Source organism: Nomascus leucogenys, chromosome 16, assembly GCF_006542625.1.
Source record: "Nomascus leucogenys isolate Asia chromosome 16, Asia_NLE_v1, whole genome shotgun sequence".
In the NCBI taxonomy this organism is placed as follows: domain Eukaryota; kingdom Metazoa; phylum Chordata; class Mammalia; order Primates; family Hylobatidae; genus Nomascus; species Nomascus leucogenys.
Window position 1 is genome coordinate 37,176,546 of NC_044396.1, and position 20,995 is coordinate 37,197,540.

General features: G+C 46.4%; 1 pseudogene; it reads left to right on the plus strand.

The window, feature by feature from the left end:
• The first annotated feature begins 352 nt into the window (after positions 1 to 352).
• On the plus strand, positions 353 to 801 carry LOC100583239 (annotated as a pseudogene).
• The last annotated feature ends 20,194 nt before the right edge of the window (positions 802 to 20,995 follow it).

A 20,995-nucleotide genomic window follows, 5' to 3' on the forward strand; every position in this document is an offset into this window, starting at 1 on the left:
TTCAAGCATCATATTTATCTTTTCACCACACCCTTAACTTCCACTTCCTACCACCAAATAAAGGGTAAAAGAAAGAACAACAAGAAAAACTATCAACAGCAATAGGGTGTGATCTGCAATATAGCCCTGAAAACCTTCATTTGCTGATATCAATGCATTCAGGACAAAAACCCTCACTGCTCCTTCCTGATTGGCCTTGAGATCACGCAGGAAGCCCTGACGAAACCCGAACTAGTGGGGTCAGGAGACACACACAACGTGTTGAGAAGATTGTTATCAAAATGCAATGTATGGGTGGCCCCTTTCTCTTTCGGTTCTAGGCGCTTTGGGAGCCACGGCTTAAGGTGCAGACATGGCCAAGTCTAAGACCCATGCCACACACAACCAGTCCCGAAAATGGCACAGAAATGGTATCAAGAAACCCCGATCACAAAGATACAAATCTCTTAAGGAGGTCCCCAAGTTCCCGAGGAACATATGCTTTGCCAAGAGACACAAGAAGGGCCTAAAGAAGATGCAGGCCAACAATGCCAAGGCCATGAGTGTAGGTGCCAAGGCTATCAAGGCCCTCATAAAGCTCAAGGAGGTTAAGCCCAAGATCTCAAAGGGTGTCAGCCGCAAGCTCGATCGATTGCCTACATTGCCCACTCCAAGCTTGGGAAGTGTGGTCATGCCCCCATGGCCAAGAGACTCAGGCTGTGCTCGCCAAAGGCCAAGGCCAAGGATCAAACCAAGGCCCAGGCTACAGTTCCAGCTCAGGCTCCCAAAGGTGCCCAGGCCCCTACAAAGGCTTCAGAGTAGATATCTCTGTCTGCCAATGTGAGGACAGAAGGACTGGTGCGACCCCCGCCCCCACCCGGGCTGCCATCTGCATGGGGCTGGGGTTCTCTTGTGCTACTTGTGCAAATAAACCTGAGGCAGGAAAAAAAAAAGACAAAATGCGTTGTATGCTTATTTTATTTATACATACAATAAGTTGAGGTTTGCATAATGATTGTTAAAAGTGAGAGAAAAAAATGTAAAAAAAAAAATAAGTCATTGGTTTTGGACAATATGTTTCATTCCTGTTTAGTTGTTTGTGGTTGCCAAATCTACAAAAGTGCAAAACTTTAAAAAACCCTTGTTGAAATCTCTTGGAAAACATACCATCTTCCAGAAATTCCTCTGAGTTTTCCTTTAAGTTTGACAACAAATGGAAAGAAGTGGATTGTTGTTGTCCTTCAACCCATGGTAACAAAGGTGGGGGTGTAAGTCTGTAGTTTGAAGAATTTCATTCTTATCAATTGTGTAGAGCAAAGTTGAAATAAGTTACATTAATTCCACGTAAATTAGTTTTCTGAGCTCTTTTAAAGTCTTGAGTAATTTTTTTTTGTATTTTGTAATTTTTTTCATTTTGTTTATCTCTATTTCCTCAGTTTTCTTGTTTTTTTTTTTTCTTAATTATACTTCTGGGATACACGTGCAGAATGTGAGGTTTGTTTCATAGGTATACACGTGCCGTGGTGGTTTGCTGCACCCATCAACCCGTCATCTACATTAGGTATTTCCCCTAATGTTATCCCTCCCCTAGCCCTCCACCCCCCAACAGGCCCCAGTGTTGTTCATGTGTTCTCATTGTTCAACTCCCACTTATGAATGAGAACATGCAGTGTTTGGTTTTCTGTTCCTGTGTTAGTTTGCTGAGAATGATGGTTTCCGGCTTCATCCACGTCCCTGCAAAGGACATGATATCATTCATTTTTATGGCCGCATAGTATTCCATGGTGTATATGTGCCACATTTTCTTTATCAAGTCTATCATTGATGGGCATTTGGGTTGGTTCTAAGTCCTTGCTATTGTGAATAGTGCTGCAATAAACACACGTGTGCATGTGTCTTTATGGCAGAATGATTTATAACCCTTTGGACATATACCCAATAATGGCACTGCTGAGTCAAACGGTATTTTGGTTTTAGATCTTTAAGGAATTGTCACACTGTCTTCCACAATGGTTGAACTAATTTACACTCCCACCAACAGTGTAAAAGCTTTCCTATTTCTCCACATCCTCTTTAGCATCTGTTGTTTCCTGATGTTGCTTCCTGCTGTTTTTAATGATGGCCATTCTAACTGGCGTGAGATGGTATTTCATTGTGGTTTTGATTTACATTTCTCTAATGATCAGTGATGATGAGCTTTTTCTCATATGTTTATTGGCTGCATAAATGTCTTCTTTTGAGAAGAGTCTGTTCATATCCTTCACCCACTTTTTGATGGGATTGTTTGTTTTTCTCTTGGAAATGTGTTTAAGTTTCTTGTAGTTTCTGGATATTAGCTCTTTGTCAGATGGATAGATTATAGAAATTTTCTCCCATTCTCTAGGTTGTAGATGTGTGGTGTTATTTCTGAGGCCTCTGTTCTGTTCCATTGCTTTATATATCTGTTTTGGTACCAGTACCATTCTGTTTTGGTTACTGTAGCCTTGTAGTATAGTTTGAAGTCAGGTAGCATGATGCCGCCAGCTTTGTTCTTTTTGCTTAGGATCGTCTTGGCTATATAGCTTGTTTTTGGTTCCATATGAAATTTAAAATAGTTTTTCTAATTCTGTGAAGAAAGTCAGTGGTAGCTTGATAGGAATAGCACTGAATCTACAAATTACTTTGGGCAGTATGGCCATTTTCACGATATTGATTCTTCCTATCAATGAGCATGGAATGTTTTTTCCATTTGTTTGTGACCTCTCATTTCCTTCAGCAGTGGTTTGTAGTTCTCCTTGAGGAGGTCCTTCAGATCCCTTGTAAGTTATATTCCTAGGTATTTTATTCTCTTTGTAGCAATTGTGAATGGGAGTGCACTCATGATTTGGCTCTCTATTATTGGTGTATAGAAATGCTTGTGATTTTTGCAAATTGATTTTATATCCTGAGACTGCTGAAGTTGCTTATCAGCTTAAGGAGATTTTGGGCTGAGATGATGGGGTTTTCTAAATTTATAGTCATGTCATCTTCAAACAGAGACAATTTGACTTCCTCTCTTCCTATTTTAATACCCTTTATTTTTTTCTCTTCCCTGATTGCCTTGGCAATATTATGTTGAATAGGAGTGGTGAGAGGGGGCATCCTTGTCTTGTGCCAGTTTTCAGAGGGAATGCTTCCGGTTTTTGTCCATTCAGTATGATATTGGCTGTCAGTTTGTCATACATAGCTCTTAGTATTTTGAGATACGTTCTATCAATACCTAGTTTATTGATAGTTTTTAGTATGAAGGGGTGTTGAGTTTTATTGAAGGCCTTTTCTGCATCTATTGAGATAATCATGTGGTTTTTTGTCACTGGCTCTGTTTATGTGATGGATTATGTTTATTGATTTGCATATGTTGAACCAGCCTTGCATCCCAGGGATGATGCTGACTTGATCATGGTGGATAAGCTTTTTGATGTGCTGCTGGATTCAGTTTGCCAGTATTTTATTGAGGATTTTCACATCGATGTTCATCAGGGATATTGGCCTGAAATTTTCTTTTCTTGTTGTGTCTCTGCCAGGTTTTGGTGTCAGGATGAAGTTGGCCTCATAAAATGAGTTAGGGAGAATTCCCTCTTTTTCTGTTGTTTAGAATAGTTTCAGAAGGAATGGTACCAGCTCCTTTTTGTACCCCTGGTAAAATTCGGCTGTGAAGCCTTCTGGTCCTGGGCATTTTTTGGTTGGTAGGCTATTAATTACTGCTTCAATTTCAGAACTTGTTATTGGTTTATTCAGAGATTTGACTTCTTCCTGGCTTAGTCTTGGGAGGGTGTATGTGTTCAGGAATTTATCCATTTCTTCTAGATTTTCTAGTTTATTTGCGTAGAGGTGTGCATTGTATTCTCTGATGGTAGTTTGTATTTCTGTGGGATCAGTGGTGATATCCCCTTTATCATTTTTTATCGTGTCTGTTTAATTCTTCTTTTCTTCTTCGTTAGTCTGGCTAGTGGTCTATTTTGTCAATCTTTTCAAAAATCCAGTTCCTGGATTCAATGATTTTTTTGAAGGGTTTTTTATGTCTCTATCTCCTTCAGCTGTGCTCTGATCTTAGTTATTTCTTGTCTTCTGCTAGCTTTTGAATTTGTTTGTTCTTGCTTCTCTAGTTCTTTTTTTTTTGAGATGGAGTCTCATCTTGTTACCCAGGCTGGAGTGCTGTGGCACGACCTGGGCTCACTGCAACCTCTGCCTGCTGGGTTCAAGCGATCCTCCTGCCTCAGCCTCCCAAGTAGCTGGGACTAGAGGTGCATGCCACCACACCCAGCTAGTTTTTTGTATTTTTAGTAGACATGCGGTTTCACCGTGTTAGCCAGAATGGTCTTGATCTCCTGACCTCAGGATTCACCTGCCTTGGCCTCCCAAAGTGCTGGGATTGCAGGCCTGAACCACCGCACCCAGCCTCTTCTCTAGTTCTTTAATTGCGATGTTAGGGTGTTGATTTTATATCTTTCCTGCTTTCTGATGTGAGCATTTAGTGCTATAAATTTCCCTCTAAACACTGCTTTAGCTCTGTCCCAGAGATTCTGGTACATTGTGTCTTTGTTCTTACTGGTTTCAAAGAACTTATTTATTTTTGCCTTAATTTCGTTATTTACCCAGTAGTCATTCAGGAGCAGGTTGTTCAGTTTCCATGTAGTTGTGCAGTTCTGAGTGATTTTCTTAATCCTGAGTGCTAATTTGATTGCATTGTGGTGTGAGAGACTGTTGGTTATGATTTCCATTCTTTTGCATTTGCTAAGGAGTGTTTTACTTCTAATTATGTGGTCAATTTTAGAATAAGTGCTATGTGTTGCTGAGAAGAATGTGTATTCTGTTTATTTGGGGTGGAGAGTTCTGTAGATGTCTACCAGGTCGGCTTGGTCCAGAGCTGAGTTCTAGTCCTGAATATCCTTGTTAATTTTCTGTCTCATTGATCTGTCTAATATTGACAGTGGGGTGTTAAAGTCTCTCACTATTATTGTGTGGGGCTCTAAACCTCTTTGTAAGTCTCTAAGAACTTGCTTTATGAATCTGCATGTTCCCATATTGGGTGCATATATATTTAAGATAGTTAGCTCTTCTTGTTGCATTGATCCCTTTACCATTATGTAGTGCCTTTCTTCTTTTTTTTATCTTTGTTGGTTTGAAAAGTTTGTTTTATCAGAGACTAGGATTGCAACCCTGCTTTTTTTGCTTTCCATTTGCTTGGTAAATATTCCTTCATCCCTTTATTTCGAGCCTATGTATGTCTTTGCACGTGAGATGGGTCTCCTGAACACAGCACACTGATGGATCCTGACTCTTTATCCAATTTGCCAGTCTGTGTCTCTTAATTGGGCATTTAGCCTGTTTACATTTAAGGTTCAAATTGTTATATGTGAATCTGATCCTGTCATTATGATGCTAGCTGGTTATTTTGCCCATTAATTGATGCAGTTTTCTTCATAGTGTCAACATTCTTTACAATTGGGTATGTTTTTGCAGTGGCTGGTACCAGTTTTTCCTTTTCATATTTAGTGTTTCCTTCAGGAGTTCTTGTAAGGCAGGTCTGGTTCGAGTGATGTTAGTAGTGGAATTCTGGCAAAAAATGCACAAAGCATGGCTAATTTGGAGAAATCTCAAGTACAGTGGAATTTTTAGACATCTCTTTTTAAAACAGTACTGGCCTAGAATATCTGAGGGGTTTCATTACAATGTTCAGAACAGCTTCCTGGTAAGGGCAACGGCTCTGCTGCCCATGAAGTTGGAGAGAAAAATATGTAGAGCAGATAAGGTAAAAGGCATCTTTCTTCTCAATTGCAAAAGTTTGGTGACCAACTGCTTTGTTTTACTTTTTAAAATTTCATTTTATTTTCCAATTTTATTTGGTTTGTAATACCATTTTCCTTGGGCTTATTACAGTAAATGTGCGATACTTCTGGCTTCTTTGGAAAATAAAATGGAAAACCCTCAGTTTCTAGACAGGAAAGAAGGACCAGCAGTATAAGGCTGAAGTGGTGTCGGCTCATTGTGGTAACTACAGACTGTGGGCACCCCAGCCGCAGGTTACGTCAGGGTACATCCTCTGGCTTCACACTCTTCCCTTCTCCACCACCTCCTCCTCTCTCCCCACACTTCCACTTCCTTGTGCAAGCTTCAAAGGAATCTCCTTGTAGCTGAGTGATTAAGTCTTGGAAGCTTGACACTGGGATTAAATCTGAATGCTCTGGAGAAGACTTTTAGACACATTCAGAAAAGAGCAGGCAGCAAACCCCAGCTGCATCTAGAATAGCTGCGTTGGGTGAGGGTTCCTGGGATGTTCTCTAATTGGTCTGTTCTACATGTTGTCACAGACTTGGAATCAGCAAAACATCCCCTTTAAAACAGATAGTCTTCTGGCTGCTATGCTGGTTCTTATATTAAAACTTTTTTTTGTATTGAAAAAACACCTCTTTTTAAACAAGTAAAAGGCTGTGTATTTTCTCAAGTGCTGCAAGCAAATAGATAGGGTGTTGGGAATATAAAGCACAAAGAAATCATGTTTATTATAAGAACTTAAAAAAAAGCAGGAGATGCTCTGAGGGCTGGTGTTTTACCTTCCACCTTCCACCACTTCTCTCTTTCTCTTATAAAAAGGCTGTTATGGCGACCGACCTCCTGAGTATGGTTCAAAAAAGAAAAAAAGAAAGATCCTTTTGCCTTATGTTCTAGTATATTTGAACTTTTGGAATCTCACAAGAGGTGTCAAATTTAGCTGACTCAAACTCTTCATCTGACTAGAAATAGAAAACTTTGGGAGGCTGAAGCGGGAGGATCGCTTGAGCTCAGGAGTTAGAATCCAGCCTGGGCAACATAGCAAGGCCCCATCTACACAAAAGAGAAATAAAACAACTAGCCAGACATGATGGTGTGCACCTGTAGTCCCAGCTACTTAAAAGGCTGAGGTGGGGTAATCACTGGAGCCTGGAAGGTCGAGGCTGCAGGGAGCCATGATTGCACCACTGCACTCCAGCCTGGGTGACAGAGAGATACCTTGTCCCAAAAACAAAACCCTAGAAATAGAAGCCTAGAGGCGAACTGAGGTGCTGCATGCTGGGGGTCCCCTCCCACAGGAAGGACCACAGCAGGACAGCTTCAAGGATCTGCTGCAAAGCCCCATGCTCCTCAGAGTCATGCTTTGCCTCTTAAGAGTGGAGTAGAAAGAGCTTTGTGTAGATGTGCTTGTCTCATTTCGTAATAATAATACAACCCGAAATGAACTTTTTATTTACTGACTGAATGCTTTAACCTATATTATTTTTTCCTTTTCCTCATCCCCTCTGTTACCAGCTGTCATTCATTCATTCAGTTCTTAATGTGTTCCTATCATGTGACTATTGGGATTAAGAAGGTCAATGAGACACAATTCCTATCTTCAAGGAATTTATCCTTAATTTAGTCACTTGAAAGTTCAGATATTATGCTTCTGACTTCTAATTCCAATGAGGTGATGAGACATTATTTGTATGCTATAACTGGACCCATTCTGCACATGCAGATTGCTATTGTGGGGTAAATATAAGCTGTCTTTTGCAGGGGCTTTAGCTATGTACAGTTTTGTTCATTGCACTCTTGCTGGTCTTAAGAGTTTGCTCGGGAAGGCCCTTTGCTATTTCCACTACTGGGCCTGGCATTTCTTGTTGTCACCAGAGCCACAGAAGGCATGCTGCTTTTCCTCAGAGTCTACCTTGTGGGCTGGGAGCCTGCACGTAAATGCAGGAAACCATTGTCCATGCCACAAAAGCTCCGGCACACTGGAGGAGCCGGTGCACAAACCTACCAGAGGCTATGCATTCACAAGGAAGCAAACTGGCCTCAGAGGCGGTTAGTGAGGCTCTGGGTCCTAGGTGGGCTGGGGAAGTGCAGTGCCAGAGACAGTGCAGAACATGTGGCCGTTCCATGCCAGCAGGTCTTCGCAGAGGCCCAGTGGAGAGGAGTGGGAGTTCGTGCAGGACCCAGGAGGGAAGGGCTTTGTGATGGGCAGGTGCAGCCAGGAAAGCAGCGGCTCTCTGGGGCTCTGGGCTAGGGTTCCGTCCTCTGTGCCAGAGCTGCCTCTGGAGCTGCCCTAAAGCCAGTCTCAAAGAATGGCTGCGGCTGTGAGGTGGTCTAAGTGAGTCTAATAGTGGGAAGACAGCCAGTCCCTTAGAGGTACATCTGAGATGCTAGGAAAACTGCCCTTGGAATCTGACACATGCTCCTGTGCTCAGAAGGAAGAAACAACTCTTGCTTTTGTTTTTAAGAGCATCTCCCTGCTGACTTGAGCATGCTTCACTGCATCTGCACAGAGGCCAAGAAAGCCCCATATAAGAAAGCCCCTGTAGCTGTGCTAGTCTGGGGAGTCAGGCACTGGGCTGGACTCAGTGTTGCCTGTGGCAGGCAGCTTATCAGCTTGCAGCCAGAGCTTGGGACTCTTCATCCATTGCCCTACACAGGTCTGATTTTAGTAGAAATTTGCTCTTTAAGACAGAGGCATTCTTATGATTATGCAGAATATAAAATTGCCTTTTGGGAAGCAGATAGGACCTTTTGCTTCTCCCAGCATCGGAACTCCCATCTCTAGAGATTTCTTCCTCTTACGAGTAGGGCGAACACAGAAAAGTCTCTGCAAGTCTTGTCGGAGGAGAGAAAATCAGAGGCTGATGTCAGAGGTGGCTGTGACTGGGAAGGGCCGTGAGGGTGGGGAGGAGAAGCACTGGGTACCCTGACCCACTGTGCCCATCACATGCTCCTATGGGTGACACACGTCAACCGCTGCTCAGAACAACCCAAGAGTTGCTGGAACTCACATCATCAGCATGGCAGCACCAATGAGTGAGGGCTTCCTGATCTCCTCACTGTGGCCCGGGCCTCAGGCTGTGAGTATTTCGGATGATTTCAGTGGGCTCCTCCTCATTGCCCAGCATGAGAACTGGCTGTGAACTGGAAGGCACCCCGAGTAAGATAGGCGCACCCTTCCTGCACAAGTAGGCCAGCTCTCCAATCCTATAACATGGCTCAGGGTGCCCTGAGAAGTGGGCACGGCGGGGGTACGGAGGAGCATGGCCCTGTTTCTGCTGCCCCTGGGAGTCTCTGGGCAGCCAAAGAGGGGCTGTGTTGGGCTTCCTGTGTGCCCAGAACCGGCCTGCACAATGACCGGGGCACAATTACAGATAATTCTGTCGCTTTCCAACCAATTTGGGTGTTCCATTATGAGTCTTTAGAGTTGGACCAGGCTACACCAAGTATCATTTTGTTTTCCTGACCTAGTTTAATGGTTTTTCTTTTTTTTTTTAAATAAGGAACTGAATTTGTAGCTCTTGTCACTCTAAAATGATTGCACATTGAGCTGAGCTGGAAGAGAGACTTCTGGTTCTTTTTTTTTCTTTTTTTTTTTTTTAGAGGCAGGGTCTCACTCTGTTGCCCAGGTTGGAGTACAGCAGTGTGATTGCCCCAATCACCCTGGACTCAAGTGATCCTCCTACCTCAGCCTCCAAAGTAGCTGGAACCATGGGTGTGCACCATCATACCTGGCTAATTTTTCTTATTTTATGTAGAGATGGGGTTTTGCCATGTTACCAGGCTGGTCTCAAACTCCTGGGCTCAAGTGGTCCTCCTGCCTCGGCCTCCCAACGTGCTGGGATTATAGGCGGAAGCCACTGTGCCTGGTCACTTCTCGTTCTTACTTGCTTCATTTTGCAGAGCAGCTCTGTGCTGCCATGGCCAAAGTACAGCCTTTGGAGGCATGGAGTCCTGGGGTTCTAATTCTCAGCTCCTAACTGGGCGAGGGATGCAAGCTTTCAAAGTCTGAGTTTCTTCCTTTCTAGAAAGGGAAGTACTGCCCTTACTCCAGGTTGCTGGAAGGATGCTGTGAAGTGGCAGTGTGGGGACATGGTGCTGTTCTCTATCATCTGTTACCTGCCTCAGCTAATGCCTGTGCATGGAGTGACAGGAGCGAGCCCAGGTGGAGCGAGGGCCTTCCATGCCCTGCACAGGGTGAGCGGCCAGCCCTCCAACTCTGGGCTATGTTCCCTGGGCTGTGTGCTCCATTCACACATCACACCACTGTGGTCACGCCCCCAGCTCCCAACACCGCCGTCACGAAAGTTAACCAAGGACGCAAGTCCTATCGTCTTTTCAATACACAGAAGAAGAAAATAAGCTTTGAAAAACTACAAAACCTGACATGGTTTGAAGCTAGGCTGTGCCATTCCTGTGAGACCTGGGGAATGCCCTCAATCCCTCTCAATTTTGTTTCCCTCATCTGTGGAATGGGGATGACAATAGAGGCTGGCCCATGAGATGCCCGGTGGGAGGAAACCAATGCCCAGCCAGTACTCCCAACCGGCAGGCACTGAGGATTCTGGCCGGGTCCTTGTCACCACAGGGGTGGTGCCATGAGAATTCGAGGTCACTGTCTTTTTCTATCTGAGTGCTGGGACGCCGCAAACAGGCATGGCCTATAATAGACGGTCACTTTGGAGGTGCCTTGCTCCATGTCCCTCTCCCTGCTCCTCCGTGAGGCAGGAATCTCATCTGCTTACTCTTCTTTCTTGGTTCCTGGTTCTCGACGCAGGTACATGGTAGGAGCTAAATACTTGTTGAAAAAATGAATGTAGAGGGATAATGCATTCTTGCGACCTTTCTGTATCATCTCCTCCTGGGAGGGTTGAAAGAGCATCAGCTCCAGATGTGGCCTTGGGTTTAAATCACATGGGCTCCCTGGCCATCCTTGGTGGCTCAGAGCTGGCCACTGACCCCTTGGGCCTGGTGTCCTCAGGTGTGAGTGTAGGATTCATGACCACACCTGTCTCACAAAGTGGTTCTGACCATCCAGGGAAGAAGTGGAGGATGCATTTCAGCAACCTTCCTTTCTTATAAAGACACTCAGTGGGAATCTAACTAGCATTATTCATTTTATTATGATTTCAATACCTTTTCCAAAGAGAGGAATTCTTGTTTTTCGTTGGCCACATCTGTGTAAACGTATGTGTTTGACATAAATGCACTAAAATTAAAGTTAAATCTAGTTTCTAAAAACTTACAAAAACTAAATTATGCCAGTTCCCCAATCTGCCTTTCTATTTCGGTCTTCAGAAGCCGATACTTTGGCTCAGTAAAGCCAGGTCTGTGTGCTCACTAAGGTGTCTTTAGGGTGGCTATCTCACAGACCCCGAGGCTCCCCTGCACTGCTGCTGGTTGGCTTCTATTTTTTTCTTTGCAACTTATTTGCTAGACTAATTCTAATTGCACCTTGCTTTGAATCTTAGAGACCAAGAATGGGGCCAGGCTCAGTGTCTCACACCTGCAATCCCAGCACTTTGGGAGGCCAAGGCAGACGGATCGCCTGAGGCCAGAAGTTCGAGACCTGCCTGGCCAACATGGTGAAACTCCGTCTCTACTAAAAATACACAAATTAGCTGGGTGTGGTGGTGGGCCCCTGTAGTTCCAGCTACTCAGGAGGTCTGAGGCAGGAGAATTTTTTTAACCTGGGAGGCGGAGGTTTCAAGAGCTGAGATCGCACCACCGCACTCCAGCCTGGGCAACAAAGTGAGACTCTTTCTCAGAAAACAAACAAATAACTGGATAAGAATCCCTTACTCAATAATAGGTATCAGCCAATGCTTAGGAATTTTCTCAAAAGACAGTTGTCTCCAGGAAGTACTTTCTCTTAATTCCAGGACCCCAAGAAGGTTGCCCCAGAACACCTACCATTACTGGGGCTTCCTCTTCCACCTTGTTAGAAACGGGTTTATTCCATCCTACTTCATGGCAAAGTGGATATCACCAGTGCTGAGAAGGAATGCTCCAAGCTGCGTGGGGCAGCTTTGAAGGCAGTCATGTCCATCCTCTTATTTTCTCTATCTACAAACTGAAGCTGATGGCCTCCAGTACACAGCTGGGAGGCCAAGGCTAACAAAAAAGTTTGTGAAAAAATATTCCAACCTTGCTGCTGGTGGAAACAAGGAGTGTACACCCAGGAAGCAGGTTCCCTATGGCGTTCCTCCACGGGACTCTCCCTGGGGAACCTCGCCGGGAGGTCAGGGCGCCCTAATCAGTGGGAGGTCTGCCAAGCCACCGGGCCTGCCCGCAACAGAGCTCCGACGGCCCGGCCTCGGATTTGACCTGTTTTGCTCCCTCAGTTACACCGCCTGCCTCATCGCCAAGTAAGGCCCCCTGCCACCATCACGGCCCGGTGGCGGAGAGGGGCATCAGAGAGCAGCTGGGCGCCTTATGCACACCTGTGCAAAAGGAGGAACCTTAGCTCACTGCAGTGCCACGCCGGGGACGGCCACCCCTGCCTTCGGTCCCATCAGGGCTCCTCCACCAGCCCTTCCCCTGCCTTGAGTCCGGGGGCATATCCCCAGCCCTGCCTTTCCCGGCCACAGGTCAGGTCTGCGGACAATATACGTCCTGTCCCCCTCCCCTTCACGCACTGCTCTGCCTTCCGCCGCCTGGGTGTGACCCCTCTCCCCCTCCCCCTCAACTACTCGGAGTCCCAGAACAAGTCTGCCACTCCCACTTCTCCCTGCCTGAGTCCCGGGGCGCGTCCCCGGCACACCATTCCCTCTCTTGGGTCAGAGTCTCCGGATGACTCCCCGCAGCTCCCCCTGCTCTCACCCCCACCGGCCTCCCCCAGTCCTGGGTCCCGCGGTGCGCCCTCCCCAAGTCTCTTCCTCCCACTGCCCTGGGTCCCAGAGCACATCCGCCTGCGGCCCCCACCTCCCCCTGCCTGGAGTCCCCGTCCCCGCGCGCCCCCGCCCTCGCCCCCCGCCCCCGCCCCCGCCCTGCCTTCACCTGCCGCCCGCCGCCCGCCAGCCCCGCTGACCGCCGCCCCCGCGCTTCGCTGGCGCCAGCCTCTGGATGGGTCTTGCACTTTGATTATTTGTGTTAGCAGTTAATTTAGCACCGTGGCCACGTGTGCCAAAGCTGCCTCCACTTCCTCCCGGCTCTCAACAAATGGCACTTTTATGAGATCCCTTCAAAGCGGCTCCCAGGCTGTCTCCTGTCTCCTGGTCTCTGCCTCTCGGTGCAGACTTCATTTCTCTGCCCTCCGCCCTCCACCCGGGCGCCCCCTCTGCACAGGCCCTATCGCAGCTGCAATCTTTCCTGCCTTTGCAGGAAAGGAGCTATTTCTGGCAACTCTGTCCCTCCACCCAGGGCACTCAGCCTGATCTAATGGAGATTTACCGAGCAGGTCCCTGCACTCCTCACGGCACTCTCCTGCCTGCGGGGGCCTCGTGCACCCTGGATCAGAAAATCTCAAGAGTCTGGGGTCCTAGCAGATGGCTGACTGCTATGGCACCCTTGGCAGGCTTTATTATGATTATTTTGCAGAATATTTCTGATCCCTTTCACCTCTTCTGTTAACATCCCACTCACCTCCCAGGTCTGACTTTCCTCAGCCTCTTCCCTCGCGGAGTTCTGTGCTAACACTGCCTGGGTGTCTCCAAGCCTGTGTTTTGGTCTAAATCCCTTCATACCCAGTGCTTCTTCCTAGCTGAGATGAGATATTCTGCACCTCGGAGAACTAGATTGCTTCTCCAAAGAATTCCAAAGAGGAGGTCCTTGACATTCACCTGAGTTTTCTAAACTCAGGCTCTTTTTCTCTTTCAGCTAACCTGATTTCCCCTCTGCTTAGATTTCTAATATGAGTGGTATTTCAGAATAATAATACTCTGGAGGCTTTTACTTATGAAGAGAACTCTAGTCATGTTTGCAATAAACACCCCTATGCTCATGGAGCTAGTGTGGGGAAGGACTTTGCAAGCCCAGCGCCGCTTGAGAGGGCTCAAGAAGGGCTTCCTAAGTGCTCAAGCAGAGGGCTCTGGTGCTAGCTGGCAGGGACACAGTGGACAGCTGGTCTTTTCTGGCCTAAAGGATCACAGTGAGCCTGGGCCGATTTTAGCATAAGCTGGGGGCTCCAATCTGCTTCACTGTCAGCCCAGAGCGTCTCAGCCCTGGATGAGGCCCAAATCCCTACACATTTGGAACCTCACCTCGTTCTTGCATGGCTGGAGGCTGGGCGCCTCCCACTGTCGGGGAAGATCTGCCTGCACTGTGACAGCCCCTCAGTGGTGGCCTGTGCTGTGTTGGGCCGGGCTGTGCACAGAACTCAGCTGACACGCTTTCTCTCTACTCCACCGGTGCACTCAAATGGAATGCCTCACCATAGGATTCGTACACAGTCATCTACCCTTTGGAAAAAGTCCCAATTCCCTCAAAATGAATGTGTTTTGGCTGACCCCAACTCTTGAAGAGAGACAGGGGAGTGTGTTTCTGTATGGAAATGTACATGTGTGATATCTGACTAGGGATAATGAAAGTGATTTTCAGTATCCACAATTCTAAAACTACTTCTGTGAAGGTCACAGTGATCTCCAATCTGCCGAATTCAGTGTCCAAGTCCTCATCATCTCTGTAAGTTCTCTTGGACACAGTTGCTCAGTTAGGCTCTCTCTGAAACTCTTTGACCTCAGCGGTTGTGAAGCCCCTCCTTTCCCCACCCACACCTCCCAGCTGTGGAGGGGTGCAGGCCTGCACTGCCACGACTGCGTTTGTGCAGATGACTCTTAAAGCTAAACTTTCAGTGCTAAACACCAGGCTCCTATTTCTAACTAAATCAGACATTTATGAGGGCTTGGAATGTCATCTTAAGGCAACATGTTCACTTCTTTTTTGTTCAAAAAACGTTGAGTGCCTAGAAGTCTGTGTTCTTGATGTTGGGGACACAGCAGTGAAAAAAGCAGAACGGTGAAGTTCCTGCTCTGATATGGCCAGAGTCCTCTGGAGGCAGGGTTCCGGCTGACCCCCAGCACAACCAGGCCTCTTGATGCCTGGGAGCAAACGCTTACAGTCACTTTAATTTCCCCCTCATTTCTATTTCTCACATCTGATCGAGGCCTATTGATACTTCCTGTACAGTTTCTTTCCAATCCATCTTTGCTTCTCATTCTCCTCCAACACACATTGCTGGAATCGGGCTTCTGAATTCCTGGTTCTAGTTCCTTCAGACCTTCCCTCTCCCCCACAACTTTCATCCATTTTCCCCCAGCTGTGAGATTACTTTTCAAAAAGTAAAGCTCTGATCTGTTCATTTATTCATTGTGCACACATGGGTGGGAATGTCCTATGTGCAGGGCAGTGGGCTAAGCGCTGAGGTGACAGAGAAGCAAAGAGACCCTGACAGATGTCCCAGTTTACTTGAGAGGAAATGCGCCAAAAGCTAAAGTAAAATACAGTAGGAGCTCTGCTAAGATAGAAATAAGATTCCCTGCCATGTGTGAGATTAAACATTCTTTAAAACCTGATACCCAAGGCTCCCCACTACCTGGGCCCGACTTAGCTTGCTAACGGGTCTTCCTTTACCCGGCTTCCTGTCCACCAGCCACACCACCTCTTCCCGAGCGTACCCCACCTTTCCTGCCATTCTCTTGTTGCCTCTGCCCTTCTCTTTGTCTATAATGCCCTCCCCTTACCCTCGCTACCAATTAAAATTCTACGAATCCTCTGAAACCAAGCTTATGTTCCACGTTTTCCAAGCAGCTTTCACTCAGATTTCCCCAACTGAAAGTCTTATCTCTTTCCCAAACTCTTGTAGCATTTCATTTGGATCTCTTCCATGATACAGCTAGAGACTAATATTAAAGTTATTTGCATTCTGTGCTACACGATAAGGTCCCTAAGTGCAGAGCCTTTCTTCTTTATCTTGTTATTCTCTGCTGTGACTACATAGCACATCAGCCCGCAGAGGCAAGCGGTGAATGCTTTCAAGCGAATGGCTAAATGAGAGGCTCATGGAGGAAGTCAGCTTTGTTGGTGCCTTATCAGGGAGAGTTATATCCAGGGTTGTTGATGTGATGGTGAAGGGCCTTTTTTCAAAAGAGAGAGAGATTATAAAGGTATAACCCAGGGGTCCCCAACCCCCAGGCCATAGATTGATGCCAGTTCATGACTTCTTAGGAACCTGGCCGCACAGCAGGAGGTGAGCAGCGGGCCAGCGAGCCTCACCACCTGAGCTGTGTCTCCTGTCAGATCAGCAGCGGCGTTAGATTCTCATAAGAGTGCGAACCCTATTGTAAACTGTGCATGCAAGGGATCTAGGTTGCACACTTCTTATGAGAATGATGATCTGAGGTGGAACAGTTTCATCGTAAAACCATCCCACCCACTGTCCGTGGAAAAATTGTCCAATTGTTTTCCTTGAAAACAGTCCCTGGTGCCCAAAAGGTTGGGGACTGTCGGTATAATCCACTGAGAAAGGAGACAGCAACATTATGGTCAGTATAGAGGGCCTCTGAGTTGGAGAGGCTGGAACCTTCAGCTGAGTGTAAGATTTCAAATATGACTGTATCTGGGACACCTAGAAAGAAAGATAGTTTATTTGAGGCGAGCTAAAAGAAATGGTTTCACCTGTGTGTCACAGCGAAACTAGAATAAGCTAACCCACAAGAGCAGTAACCCCTGGAATTGGGCCTTCTATAGCGGAGGGAAGTCAGGGATGGAGGCCAAGTTGGGCTGATTTTCCTGCTGCTGCTAAAAGGAAGCCAATTAATGGGAGAAGACTTGAGCACAACCCCCCACCTAGATCTACTTATAAGCCAAAATCTGGCTTCACTCTTACTAAACTTAATTTGATTGGAAAAATCTATACCTAAAACAATTTCACAATCCCAGATCACCGGGGACTAAAGGGACTAAAGGGAAGTAATTACTAGAAGCTTCTAGAAGTTAGCTTGATTCTTTTAACCAGTTCACTGAATAATGCAACTTCATCTTTTACAGTCTCAGCTGTGTGTGATTTGTACCCTGAATTTTCCTCCTGTTCGTGGAGAGAGAGTTAGGTGGTGAAAGGCGGGGACCCAGGGGTGCAGTTTTTGGTGGAAGAGCCATGGAGCCTGACTTTCCAAAGGGTGCAGATCACGGCTCCTGCAGCAGCAGAGCTGGCCTCACACTGTGGATGAGGAAAGCAAGTCCTCAGCAGCTCAGCAGCGGCACAGCTAGTCCTCATTGCTCATTATACTAAACGAGGAGCAGCAGTTGCCAGGTGGACCTTTCAGGATGCTCTGGTTGGAAGTAGCTGGAAGCCTACCTCCAGCTGGTTTAAGTGGTTAAGGTAGGTGTTACATCTTTGAAAGTCCAAAGGGAAGGCAGGCTTCAGGATGGTGGCAGCCTCTACAGGCTCTACAGGCAGCAGACCCAGCAGCCAGTGGAGCCTGGTCCACCTGCCTGGTCCAGGCCCATGCTTGGACTGGTCACAGTCCTTAGGGGATATTGAGGCTGATGGCTGCAGGCAGAGTTCCAGAACCATTGCTGACAAGAGAGACAAACATGCCGCACTTGACTTAGACAAATAGGGCTCACTCCTGGATTTCCTCAAGGTATGAGGGCTGCCTGGGGGGCTTCCTGCAAAAGGGGTAGGAGGAAGGAGGAGGGATTCCTGGGAGGCCCCAGAGAATGGCATGGAAAGTGGAATGTGGTTCCTCATGGGAGTCACAGGCATTCAACAATTTACCAAATAAGTTGGTCAAGTTTTAGGAACTTTAAAGACAGGTATTTTACTTCCTAAGCACCGCCTATGAATTTTTAGGCTGTCCTCATGGCCTGGGTGGGCCTGGCTGGTCATTTCTGCTGCCCACCCCCCATTCCCCGTTCCTGGCCTCAGTACCTGCTCGCTCAGTCTGGGTGTTCTGTTTGCTTTTCTCTTTTTCCCTCAGCCTTTTCTCTTGCACAGATACACATACCTCGCACACGAAATAGCATTTAGTTCTGAGTTGAAGCAGATAGAAAAATTGGAGAGGTGCATGAAAACCTTTTCCATTCTGATTCTTTTTTAGTAACAGCTGCCCTTTCCTGAGCAACCACTGATGCTGGGCACCATACATAACATCATCCAGCAGCTGGCAACAGCCCCACCAAGGGCCCATTAAGTGACCTGCCTAAAATCCTGTAGCTCGTAAGCTGTCAGAGTTCTGGCTTCAAACCTCATGCTTTTATCTTTTATAACCTTCTGCCAAAGTCTGTCTCATCAAAGGAAATTTAATATCACATAGCTTTTCATCAGCAGCATAGGTGGCTGAATAAAGAAGGTCAGTGTTTATAATCCACCCGAGAGGCCGTGGTGTTTCCTCATTGAGCCCCATCATACATTTACTGCAGTTTCTCCTGGAACAGTACACTCTGTACAGTGAGGATTTGGCTACATTCCTCACTGGCACAGATTTGGATAGACCAGGGGCCAACTCTCCCTTTAACACATTTCTATACATGGTTAGACATATGATAACCTGGTTACATGCCAGCTTCTCCAGGAAGGGGCACCCCGTGTCCTGACGCCACCATCATGGAAGGCTCACAGTGGGAAGGCCTTCATCTAATGAGTAAAGCAGGAAAGAGACAGACAAGGACTGCCTGGGGCAGTGGCAGAACCTTTTCAGGGCCTGTGATTTATAACCAAGACTGTAGCGCATGCTGGCGTTGCATATGCTGTGCATGGACACTGCCCGGCCGAGAGCTTTGGCTTTGAAAAGATGACATGTCTGGGTGTGTGAGGAAGGATCCAGTGTCTGTGACTGGTCATGAAGGTGTATCCCAGGGAAAGCTTTCACTCCACTTCCTGACTTTGGTAACAATGAGTAACTTAGTTTTATTCACCAAGAAGCACTGAGATTGAGCCCTGTTCTTCATGTTCTCCCAGATTCTGTGAAGTACTCTGTATCTTTTCAGTAACTTGCTATTAACTTTATATTGGCCACAGTAGATTTTGGTTGTTTGCAGTCGAAGAGAATGAACTAATACCATGATGAAATGATACGTAGATGATGGTTCAGAAAGCACAGAAATATGATGTTTCATCACTTGGTTGTCATAAACAACACCCACTTGACATCCTAGCCTGTGTCTCTACGAAGAAGCCACCTGGGAGATCTGGTCTAGCAAGCCATTTCAGGCATACATTGTTTAAATCATTTACCCTGAGAGAAATGCACAGTGGAAACAGCTTGCAATAACACATCCAGAATGACCTATTGGGCCATTTCTTACTTCCTTACCAGGATTTGTGCCTCCAGGAGCCATCTGGCTCTATGAAACCTGCCTGCCTACCTGCTGTAAACTACCTCAGAGCCTGAACTATCTGAGTAAAGCTGTATTTATGAACACAGGCAAAGAAAGAAAAAGGTAATAGTTCTTGAATGAGGGTCAGGGATGGGATTCCATAAAAAATATATTTGTGTCTCAAGAGCATATCTGCAGATATTGGAATTCCCTTCCTCCTCTATTCTTTTCTTTCTTTCTTTTTTTTTTTTTTTTTTGAGACAGAGTCTCGCTCTGTCACCCAGGCTGGAGTGCAGTGGTGCGATTTCAGCTCACTGCAACCTCCACCTCCCTGGTTCAAGTGATTCTCCTGCCTCGGCCTCCGGAGTAGCTGGGACTACAGGCGTGCATCACCACACTTGGCTAATTTTTGTATTTTTAGTAGAGACAGGGTTTCACCATATTGGCCAGGCTGGTCTCGAACTCCTGACCTCAGGTGATCCCCCCGCCTCAGCCTCCCAAAGTGCTGGGATTACAGGCATGAGCCACTGTGCCCGGCCTTTTCTTTACATTAGGACAACCAGAGGGTCTATACTAAGGCCTTAGGTCACCAAGCTGGCCAAGGGAAGACCTCCAGGTATGGCGGCTCTGGTTATAAAGTGGGACAGGGTTATTTCAGGGCTGTCAGGGTCTTCAGAGATTGTGCAGCACCCACTCTGCAGCCAGTAGGTGGAGACCCTGAAGCCCAGAAAGATGAGACAGCCCCTGCGGCTGGCTCCCTCTGCCCTCCAGGCCTGTAGCAGCACCTCCTGCTGTGTTGGCCTCATGGTGGTCATGGTCCAGAGGTGTATCCTTGTGATGGGGCACTCTGCTCAATGTCACTGAGCAGGTAGATAGACATACATGACACATCCTGAAATACACAGAGTTGAGAAAAGGCCATGTTGGTCAAAAAGAAAGGTGCACCTACTGATGGCTGTCTCTCCTGTTCCCATTGACATTAGCTAGACCCTACCAGGCACAGCTCCTGGAGGCACCTGTCATCAATCTGCCCTGAAATTAAAAAAAAAAAAGTGGTCTGAGGCCTTGGTCAGTTCAGAGTATATCATTGCACTTATCTGAACATAAACAGACTGAAGGAGGTTGTAGAGAAAGAAACATAACTTGAGTGTGCATTGAACTGGATTTATAGGTGTGAGGTTAGAAGTAGAATCGTAAGAAGTTTGATGGTTAGAGTTAATGGAGTGTTTCATTGAGCTGATTTCCCCCTGTAGTTGCAGGCTTTGCATTGCTGGATATCATTTTATACCTTCAGTTTCAATGAAAGGTTTTTCCAATTTTGTCTACATTCAAATGCCAGAGTTGAGTTTCTGGTGAGGAAACAATGGTCAAGATTGGTAGTCATTGATGAAGCTGTCGTTAGAAAGGAAAACCAAGCCCAGAGCCGCTCCAGCAAGACCTGTCTTTTATGGATTTATTTATTATTTTTTAAAATTTATTCTAAAATAATGGGATACATGTGTAGAACATGCAGGTTTATAACATAGGTATATGTGTGCCATGGTGGTTTGCTGCACCTATTACTCATCTTCTAAGTTCCCTTCCCTCACCCCTCACCCCCCAGCAGGCCCTGGTGTGTGTTGTTCCCCTCCCTGTGTCCATGTATTCTCAATGTTCAACTCCCACTTATGAGTGACAACGTGGTGTTTGGTTTTCTGTTCCTGTGTTAGTTTGCTGAGGATGGTGGCTTCCAGCTCCATCCATGTCCCTGCAAAGGACATGATCTCATTCCTTTTTATGGCTGCATAGTATTCCATGGTGTATATGTACCACATTTTCTTTATCAGTCTATCATTGATGAGCATTTGGGTTGGTTTCATGTCTTTGCTATTGTAAATAGTGCTGCAATAAACATACGTGTGCATGTGTCTTTATAGCAGAATGATTTCTATTCCTTTGGGTATATACCCAGTAATGGGGTTGCTGATTC